General features: G+C 37.5%; 1 protein-coding gene across 1 annotated transcript in view; it reads left to right on the forward strand.

Annotated features, from left to right (window-relative positions):
• LOC136845234 (discoidin domain-containing receptor 2-like) overlaps positions 1-7,500 on the forward strand; it is a 577,207-nt gene that overhangs the window by 318,866 nt on the left and 250,841 nt on the right.

A 7,500-nucleotide genomic window follows, 5' to 3' on the forward strand; every position in this document is an offset into this window, starting at 1 on the left:
GAAATGTTATAGAGTAGACAGCAATTCTCAGAAAAAGATTACAGAGTACATGGAATTCTAAAAAAGAATTCTGAAGAAGAAAGGTTACAGAGTAGACGTAATTCTGAAAAAGAAAGGATACAGAGTAGATGGAATTCTCAAAAAGAAAGGTTACAGAGTAGACGGAAATTCCCAGAAAGGATTGCAGAATAGACGGAATTCTGAAAATGAAAGGTTACAGAGTAGACGGCAATTCTCAAAAAGTAAGGTTACAGAGTAGCCGGCATTGTCAAAAAAAAAAAAAGATTACAAATTAGACGACAATTCTCGAAAAGAAAGGTTACAGAGTAGACTGAATTCTCATAAAGAAAGGTTACAGAGTAAACGGAATTCTTTAAAAGAAAGGTTACAGAGTAAACGGCAATTCTCAAAAATAAAGGTAATAGAATGAGCAGGATTGTCAAAAAGAAGGGTTACTGAGTAGACGGAATTCTCGAAAATAAAGTTTGCAGAGTAGATGGGAATTATTAAAAAAGATAGGTACAGAGTAGACGGAATTCTTGAAAAGAAAGGTTACAGAGTAGGCGGAATATTCGAAAAGAAAGTTTACAGAGTAGACAGGAATTCTCAAAAAGAAAGTTTACAGAGCAGACGGAATTCTCGAAAAGAAAGGTTACAGAGTAGATGGAATTCGGAAAAAGAAAGGTTACAGAGTAGACGGATTTTTCAAAAAGAAAGGTTACAGAGTAGACGGCAATTCTCAAAACCGAAAGGTTACAGAGTAGCCGGAAGTTCCCAGAAATTCTGAAAAGGAAAGGTTACAGAGTAGACGGGATTCTGAAAAAGAAAGGTTACAGAGTGGACGGCAATTCTCAAAAGAAAGGTTGCACAGCAGACGGGAATTTTGAAATAGAAGGGTTACAGAGTAGACGGCAATTCTGAGAAAAGGAAGGTTACAGAGTAGACGGCAATTCTGAGAAAAGAAAGGGTACAGAGTAGACGGCAGCTCTGAAAAAGAAAGGCTACAGAGTAGACGGCAATTCTGAGAAAAGAAAGGTTACAGAGTAGACGGCAGCTCTGAAAAAGAAAGGCTACAGAGTAGACGGCAATTCTGAGAAAAGAAAGGTTACGGAGTAGACGGCAGCTCTGAAAAAGAAAGGCCACAGAGTAGACGGCAATTCTGAGAAAAGATTACAGAGCAGGCGGGAGTCAGACACTGAAGGGCTTTACGGTGCGGCTCAGGGCGCCTTGGGTCCGTAGAGTTTTCTGTTCTTCGCGCTTTTTCACCATTCATTTTTATTCTGTTTGATTTTGCCAGACATTACATTTTAATTTATTTTTCTTTTATTTTATTCGTGATACCTCTTTCAGACGTTTTATTGCTGTATATCATGTCTGTTTTTATTTGTTCTATTTTATACTGCTTTTATATTCTTCATGTTTTTGTCAGACAGTATTTCTGAGGAATGTTTTATTGAGGTGTATTTAAATATTGTTATAATCATTACGTTCTCTTCCTTCTCTTTATATATTTTCGTTTTGATATTTTTTTTTAATTTAATTAACCTGAATTAATTTCATTGATTTATAGCAGGAAACGTGTTACTCCACGGATGATTATTTATATATTTTATTTATTTATTTATTTGTTTTTTTTTTATTTATTTTTCTTTTGAGGGGAACTCACCTTTTTTGTCATGTCATGTCACTAATAGCGGCCTCCTGAGGGGCTTAAGTTGTCACACGGCCCGTATCGTTTAATGGCGTAAACAGTCATAAGAGAGAGAGAGAGAGAGAGAGAGAGAGAGAGAGAGAGAGAGAGAGAGAGAGAGAGAGAGAGATTTGGGGTGGGGCACAATTGGTAGTTTGTTCAGTGGACTCGTGTCTTATGCATTTTCAAATGTTTTAAATGCAATAAATTTGCTTTTTGTTATTATTGGGGAGAGAGAGAGAGAGAGAGAGAGAGAGAGAGAGAGAGAGAGAGAGAGAGAGAGAGAGAGAGAGAGAGAGAGGCAGGCATCCATTGGCTCGCAGTCACCTAACTAATATACTGATACTAGCCATTCATAAATAAGTTTACCAATTATATAAACTTATTCATATACAAAAGTTTCCATTTTTACGCAGATTTGATTCAGTAGTCATAACTGTCGTTTTGTAACATCGTCGAAGGAACAGCGCCAGTTAATCTTGCCTCTGTTGCGTTAACTATTAAATCATATTGTCGTAGCTTAAGAACGGATGCGATACGTTACCTTTCCTGCGCGCGCGCAAGGGAAAGTGACGATCCTTGGCTGCAAGAGGACGAAAGTGGGAGCTTCCGTTTTATGTTGCCGTAACTGGCCGCTTTGGGTGAAACTCTGGTAGCAAGTTGTATAAGATGCCAGAAAATGTACCTCGGCAGTACTTTTAGAGTTTTTATATATATATATATATATATATATATATATATATATATATATATATATATATATATATATATATATACATATATATATATATATATATATATATATATATATATATATATATATATATATATATATATATATATGTATATATATATATATATATATATATATATATATATATATATATATATATATATATAAAATGTTGATGTGTGTGTTTGTAATGGATGAAATCCTCGTATTAATTGTCTCATGGTCTCGCAGCTGCTTTATACTAGTGCAGAGAAATGTCATCATGATCACGTCGATATTATTAACACATATTTTTTCTGTTTGTAACAGCTATAATCTACGCGTATTAAACTCCACTTTCCGAATTGACGTCGTCCAGCCAGGGGGCAGCCTCGGTCATCACTGGCCTAAGAGTGCTATTAATGTAAACCTCAATAGCTGAAATTTATTTATTTATTTTTTTTTTTTTTGTCTCGTGTAATTTCCAGAATTTGCGAAATTTAGTAAACGATAAATCATTAGCTTGAACTTGAATAGTGGTCAGAAATATTTCTTTGAAAGGCTTGAGCTACGGGCTAAATTTCTTTGAAAAGAAGAAATTACTCAATCGGTGCTTTAAAGAGCTTTAACTGAGAAAATGCTTCCTTTCTGAAAATTTTGAAGTTTCCGTTCTGTACTCCTTGTACTGACAAATAATTTATTTAAAGCGTGTTGCTTGAGATATATATTTATTAATTGTGATTTAAATACTGATTGCTTATTTTCAGATATTGTTTAAGAAATTCCCAGTTTTTAACTATTTATCAGATGAATTTGCCAGTATAACCTATCACCTTTCACCCGATGAAATACCGCGCTATTCATTGTCACCTTATCCTCCTTAATTATAGGAAGTACCAAACTCAGCTGGAATCAGGTACATGAGCTTTGTTAATTCCTATATTCGAGTAATTTTTGATGATTCCTGTATTTTGGTAATTCTCACCTCAACACAAGATTCCCACACAGATTCCGCAGCTCCTTCCTCCTACACCAGTTTTGACTTGTCCTTCCCAGCCCTACCCCTACCCCTATTTCTCCCCTACCCCACCCCTCCCGCTTCCCTTTTCCAGACCGTCCAGCAACACCATCTCATGCTTCCATCAGAGCGAAAAGCGAAATCCCCTGGTCTTAGTTGTGACAGCTTCCAGGCCGGAGCAGGGGCACGCGCTAGGCGTTCCCTGATCCCTTTCCCCGCCTGGAAGGAGAGAGAGAGAGAGAGAGAGAGAGAGAGAGAGAGAGAGAGAGAGACACGGACGGACGGACGGACGGACGTACTTCCCAGCCAGACTCAAGCTGGCCTTCCAGCCACCAGTAGGCAGTTCTTTCCAGGCGCATTTAGGCGACCTTTCCTCTCCCCTTCCCCCCGTGCCCTGTCCATCTCCCAAACACCAGTGGTCTTCCCTGCCCCTTCCCCTCCATTCCCCCTTCCCATGCTCCCCCCCCCGACCCCTACAGCCCCCCATGGCGAGGCAATAGCATCCGAGAACCGTAGTTGCAATGTTGTTTGCGGGGCTTGGCGAGATTATGTGGCGTAATTGAATTATATGAGGTTACACTACGTTGGGTGCGGGGTTTGCTGCTCCTGCTGCTGCTGCTGCTGCTGCGAAGGTGCAAGGGTGGGCTCCCTTTTTGGGAAGGGCTTCTCCTGCAGGAAGAGAGAGAGAGAGATAGAGACAGAGAGAGTGAGAGAGGGCGAACATGTGGCTTCTGTGGTACAGATTTTCCCTTTGTTGTCAGGTTGGGTCTTTGTCTGGCCAGTAACGTAATGGAGGTTCTTTTTTTTTTTTTTTTGTATAGCTGCATCTACACTTTTCTTGAAAGCTGTTTGAAAGGTCATTGATATTAAATTTTTCGTTTTCTATAGAGTTATGGATTCTAGTTCCTTTGGTTCTTGAATGTTTTATTTCAGCATTGTCATCTTTGTCACACACACACGCACACACAGACTGAAGCAGAAATATTGGAAGATTAAGTAATCTATTTTATACATAATTAAATACCCGTGCACATAAAAAAAGACGCACTCACAGGTCAAAACAGATGGTATATATATATATATATATATATATATATATATATATATATATATATATATATATATATATATATATATATAGGTAGATAGATAGATAGATAGATGTGTGTATGTTTTAACCTGTGAGAGATGCTTTTATGTGCTTGTGTACTTATTTATGTATAAAAAGTAGTTTACTTAATCCTCCATTATAGTGTTTTTCCATACAGATACCATTATTCCTCCTTCGGTCTTTACTGTGAAAAATAGTTTTTTTTTTTTTAATTTGGCCCCAATTGTGTGTGAAAAAAAAACAAAAAACTTACTGTACAACTCGTCATAGAGGAACAAGAACCCAGGAGAGAAATCTCAAACATAGCAAACTGCTTGATCCCAATTAAATTTTTTCTGTTTATATTTTTATTTTCTTCAAAGCCTTCGCGACTTGCGTCACCACGTTCTATGACCCGTTTCGGATCGTAAAAACGTGGGTTGTGATGACTCTTACCAAGTCATGTCGTATATACCATCTCATTCAACAGCCCTTTTACTACTAACTACCCCCTTCTCCTCCCCCCCCTCCTCATTCCCCTTGCCCCCTCCCTTCCCAAGAGACTATTCAATCCAGTCATGGCGTCATGACGTATATACCATCCCATTTAATCCCCCTTTTACTACAACCGCCCCCCTCCTTCCTCCTCCCCTTTCCCCCCTCTCCCTCCTCCTCCCCCTTGGCCCCTCCCATCCCAAGAGACTACCCAAGCCAGCCATGACGTCATGATGTATATACCATCACATTTAATCCCCCTTTTATTACTACCACCCCTTCTCCCTCCTCCCCTTACCTCCCCTCCCTCCCCTCCCCTTCCCTCCCTTCTCAAGGGACTATCCAAGTCAGTCATGGCGTCATGACGTATATACCATCCCATTTAATCCCCCTTTTCTTACTACCACCCCGCCTCCTTCCTCCTCCCCCCTTCCCTCCCCTCCCCATCCCCAAACAGACTATCCAAAAGAAGTCATAGTGTCATGACGTATAAACAGTCCCTTTTAATCCCCCTTTTACTACTACCACCCCGTCCTTCATGCTTCCCCTCCCCCTCCCGACCGCCCTCCCCTCCCCCTCCCAACCGCCCTCCCCTTCCCCTACCTCCTTCCCCCTCCCTTCCCCAAGGAGACCATCCAAGCCAGTCATGGCTGTCAGTATTTGCTTGCCTTGAAAGTTATCTCATCACGCTCTGTTTTCCCGCCGAAGTCTGTTTGTTTTCGAATGGAATTCTGCAATAGCGAAGTTTTAACCTTCGTTTGTTCTTGTTTTATTTGTTTATCGGACGGGTTTGGTACGCGTTCCGTTGTCGGTTTAACGGCCTCAGGAGGTCATGAAATATTTGGATGTTTAGGCTAACGGCCGCACGCATGGCTTAGTGTTTGTTATTATTTATTTGTCTCACGTCTAATAAATATTTACTGCGTGCTTCTCGTGTTGACTCGGAAGACCCTTCGAAGGAATTAGTCGATTGGCTAATCCATGGGTATAAAACATAAGACGGCGAGGGAGAGGTCATACAGTGTGCCCCAATAGATCGGGGTAAAGTTGCAATAGTATGTGTGTGTATATATGTATATATATATCTATATATATATATATATATATATATATATATATATATATATATATATATATATATATATATATATGAATATACATATAAAAATATATATTTTTTATATACTTATTTATATATATAATGTATGAGTATGTATATATGTATGTGTGTGTGAGAGAGAGAGAGAGAGAGAGAGAGAGAGAGAGAGAGAGAGAGAGAGAGAATGTGTTTTCGTCTCTTCCCTATCCTGTATATTGCATTTTGGCCCCTTTCCCCTCTCAGTCATTAATACATACCTTCTCTCTCTCTCTCTCTCTCTCTCTCTCTCTCTCTCTGTTGATTCTCAAGCCGAAAGTAAAGGTCGAATGGGCATGTTCATTAAAATCCAAAATTCCTCAGCTGACTTCAGCAGTGAGTTAAGTCCCGAGTTGTCAGTCGACTCTTGAGAGTCGCAATTAGGACGGAAAGAGAGAAAAGAGAACAAACATTAAATGTAATTTTTTATTTCTTCAAACATTTGTCATCAAAACAGGGTGGCTCCATGAGGCAATCCTCATCCCACTGGGATAAAATTATTCATAAGATATTCTCTCTCTCTCTCTCTCTCTCTCTCTCTCTCTCTCTCTCTCTCTCTCTCTCTCTCTCTCTCTCTCTCCACACACACACACACACACACACATTATATATATATATATATATATATATATATATATATATATATATATATATATATATATATATATATATACACATATATATATATATATATATATATATATATATATATATATATATATATATATATATATATATATATATATATATATATATTTGTTTTACATGATCTTTTAATTTTTAACCATTTCAGTATATATATATATATATATATATATATATATATATATATATATATATATATATATATATATATATATTTGTATGTATGTATATATATATGTGTGTGTGTTTGTATGTATGTATGTATAATATTTACAAGGAGCTTTATGAAAATTCTCCTCCAATTATATCTCTCCTCTGAAAAGGTTTAACTATGAACGTGAAGACTTCACGCCATGTTTCGATTTTATTTATATAGTCGTTGTTATCACGTTTAGTGATTGTTTTTTTACGTTACTGAGTTCTTTATTATCCTCTATTTGCTATCAGTACTGCTGGTAATTTTTCTTGGAATTTATAATTATTTCTTTTATTTTCATTTTGCTGAGTCTGTAAATGCTTTCATTATTTATCCTTTAAATACTTTGGCGTTGCGTATACAGGTGTCTGTGTCAGTTTATGCTATTGTGCTTGCAAATGCAAAGTCATTCTAATAACTTATATTTGTGGATTTGTGTTTGTATATTTACCATAGCTTATTTATCTTATGCATTTTCTATTTTCTTTTTATATAAAGTAGTTTTTTTAGTCTGGGAAT

The sequence above is a fragment of the Macrobrachium rosenbergii genome, chromosome 13, assembly GCF_040412425.1.
Source record: "Macrobrachium rosenbergii isolate ZJJX-2024 chromosome 13, ASM4041242v1, whole genome shotgun sequence".
NCBI lineage: Eukaryota > Metazoa > Arthropoda > Malacostraca > Decapoda > Palaemonidae > Macrobrachium > Macrobrachium rosenbergii.